The sequence below is a fragment of the Myotis lucifugus genome, unplaced genomic scaffold (assembly GCF_000147115.1).
Source record: "Myotis lucifugus unplaced genomic scaffold, Myoluc2.0 scaffold_22, whole genome shotgun sequence".
Classification (NCBI taxonomy): domain Eukaryota; kingdom Metazoa; phylum Chordata; class Mammalia; order Chiroptera; family Vespertilionidae; genus Myotis; species Myotis lucifugus.
Genome location: NW_005871070.1, coordinates 4,609,505 through 4,613,153, shown reverse-complemented (window position 1 = coordinate 4,613,153; position 3,649 = coordinate 4,609,505).

The window sequence follows — 3,649 nt, the reverse complement described above, 5'->3', positions numbered from 1 at the left end:
CTCACGGACTGCGGGCCACATGCAGCCCACAATGAATACTTTTGCGGCCCAGCCAATATAACGGTATGTAAGAAATGTTTTAATAAAAATTTTGTAACTTAATTTTTACAATATCCTGTTATGCATAATTATTAATAACAAACTACACCGTTCACTAATGACTGATTACTATAATCATGTTGCATTCATTTCCCTCACGCACCTTACGCGCAGGCGCACCATTTCTCTCCACTAATACTAGCAGTGAATATTTTAGCAGCTGATTGCCATGTCATTAGTCTTGGACTGACTTGTTTGGTGTGCACAACAGGAAATATTTTGTTTTCGGAGAACAAGAAAAATAGATTTATTTGTGTTATGCTTATTAATTTGTTCAGTTATTCAGTGTCTGGTAAGTTAATGTTCAAGAAAAAATATTAATTTTTATTGAAATGTTCTATTATTTTATGTTAATGATGACTTATTTACTTCAGCCCTTTGTTTTCAGCATGTCTCTATTGAAGTCAAGTGGTAGTAAAAATAAACAAGTGAGGGAATGACTCAGCACAGGACAGGAACTGGGGTGCCTGACCCCTGAGCTCTAACACCAGAGCCCCCAACCCTGGCTTCTGCTCACAGCTCCAGTCCACCCTGCCCACCCTCTGTCAGAGCTCAAGGTGAGTGGCTGCACTTGAAGTGTTGTGCCTTGGCCCTTTAAGAGGGTACCTGCATTTCTAGCCACCTCTCCTTGGCAGACAGCAACCCCGCTGCTTTCCACAGCCAGATGTTATGTGGGCACCTTTCTCAGTTCTGGTGCTCCCAGATAGGGGATTAGACCCTAGAGTTCTCACTGGCAAACCCCCACAGCTGAGATATCTCTCTGGAACTTCAGCTGCTGTCTGTGGGAGCCCCGCCAGCCCTTTCGTTCCTCCGCCCTTCCTTCCAGTCTCTATGCGTTCTCCACTTTCCATCCTTGGTTATCAGGGTTCTCTGCAGCTAGTCTTCAGTTGATTATTCAGGATGGTTTCTTTGTACTGTAGTTGTAATTCTAGTTTGTTCCTGGGAGTGCGCCGTTTTTAATCTCCTCTGGGGCTTGCTCTTTATGGAGTACTTAGTCTCTGTCTTTCCTAGGATTTAGTCTCCCCCCACCCAAAAGCATAATCTCTTTTCTAACAAAGTAGCAAATTTTGTTTTGGCTTGAATATTGCTTTTATGGCTTTTGAATGGCTTCAGTCTTATAAATTGTCTATTAGTAACATATAACTTTCTATGCATGTCTTCAAGGATAGCCTAAAGTTTAATTTTGCTGTAATTTGTTCTTTGTAATAATGGGGTTCACAACTAGGTATGCTCCTGTAACCTAGGTTTTCTGTAATTTGCACTTATCTGTGTACAGCTTAAAGTTTCAAGTAAAGTAGCAGATCTAATAAGAAGCAAATTTTGAAGTGTACCATTTTGTGGTTTTGTTTATCTCTTAATTTTATAAACACATTCCAAAGCAGTTGCAACCAGTCTGTTCAAGAACAAAAGATCATCAGTGTGTCTCAAGAGTCAGAGAAAACAAATTTCAATAAGAGGGTTAAAATTTCCAAATTAAGTAGAACCCAGGAAAAATGTGAGGAATCCAAAATAAACTACTATTGCCCCCAAATTATATTTTGAACAAGTCAAATATAATTATATAGGCCAAGCCATTGTTTTGAAAGTACAGATTAAGAATACATATTAGACTAAGCACATATCTTAAGGAAGCACTTCCTGTACCACCATCTCCCTAGCACCCATAACACTAAATACTTTTTTCTTGGTACCTTCTCCCCACCCCCACCCCCCGTAACACATTGTGTTCGTTTGTTTATTCGTTAATAATCCTGGGGAGTGGTGGGCAGGAACAGTGCCTTCCTCCTCTAAAACAATACCTGACACATTATCTTCCCTTATTTAATATAGCCTGGATGAATGAATGAGTATGAATACTATGAAGAATCTGGATTTAATTTTTTGCATCTCCAGTGTATACATTTATAGAAATTTGAAATAGAGTTTATTTTTTCTAGAATCACGAACAAGGTTGAAATAAATACATTTTAAAAGTGGGATGGAAAGAAGACAAATAGAAGCCAGGAGATTTGGTCTCTGCCATTAACTCTACTCACTGAACTTCTGGTGGTGGAGGGGACTCAGTTTTCTTAGTGGTGGCTTAACATACTTATAAAATAAGAGGTTTAAATTGGATGCTTGCTATCCTATATAATAAAAGGCTAATATGAAAATTTTCCCCTCCGGAGTTCGACCTGCATGGAGTTCAACCACTCACTATGATGTGCACTGACCACCAGGGGGTGGCACGGAACGAATGAAGGCCCCGACCAGCAGCCAGCAGTTGGGGGAAGGAAGGCTCTAATCGGCCCTGATTGCCAGCCAGGCCTAGGGACCCTATCTGTGCACAAATTTCGTGCACTAGGCCTCTAGTAGAAACATATTATTCATAGATTTCTGTGAGGCTCCTCATTATTCTATAGCACAGAATGTATCTTTGTGCTTTAGAAAAATTGGTAATGTTAACATAGTTTTTGAAGTGATTGTTATTATCTATATATATAAAAAGCCAGCAACCAAACGCCGTAATGACCAGAATGACCGGTCTCTATGACGCCCACTGCGGCCAGCGAACTGGCCCGATTGAGGGTGGGACGGCTGGCCAACCCCCCCGTGGCCCTTCCCCCCACTGGCCACACCCCTGATCACCCCCCCTACCCCAATAGAGGGCAGGACTGGCCAGCCAACCTCCTGAAGCCGCTCCCCCTGGATGGCCCCACCCCCGATGGGCCCCCAACCACCACAGTCAGCCCCCCCTACTCTGATCAGGGAGCAGAGCGGCCCAGCCAAACACCCATGGGCCTCCTCTCCAGGCTGTTGGCCCCTGATCAGCCCCCACACTATTTGGGGGTGGGGGCCGGCTGGCCCACCACCACAGCCCTCACATGGCCAGACCATCCCGATCAGCCCCTACCACTCTGATCGGCCTGTGACCCCTCCCCCCATCCAGCTCTGCCCTGATCGGCCCCCCCACACCAATTGGGGGGTGGGGGCTGGCTGGCAACCTCCCACGGCCCCACCCCCAGCCCCATTCTGGGGTGTGGCTGGCCGGCCCACTGCCCACAGCCCTTCCCTACGGCCAGCCCCACCCCCAATCGGCCCCCCCCACCCCAATTGGGGGCGGGGCCCGCTGGCCAATCACCCATGGCCCCTCCCCCCAGCCGGTCCAGCCCTGATCAATTCCCAATCAGGACAGGCCGGCCGGCCAACCTCCCGCCATCTCCTCCTCCCTACAGGCCTGGCCCCGATCCACCAATTTTGGCCAGGCCGGCCGACCCCACCTGTGCATGAATTCATGCACTGGGCCTCTAGTAGTAATATATTTTGCCTTTTAACATGCCATTGTTCTTGTGCATTAATAGAATAGCACTTTTATAATACCTGCCTTATAGCACCATGACCTCTTAGTTCCTGGGTCAACTTTTATAAACACCTGCTTTATAGCACTTGTTACTTTGTATTACAATTATTTGCTTCCTTGATGGTTTCTCTCAGTAGACAGCTAGCTCCTCAAGGACAGGTGCCCACCCTGCCATGTAGGCCTCCTGACCTAACTTTAGCATATGTCTGA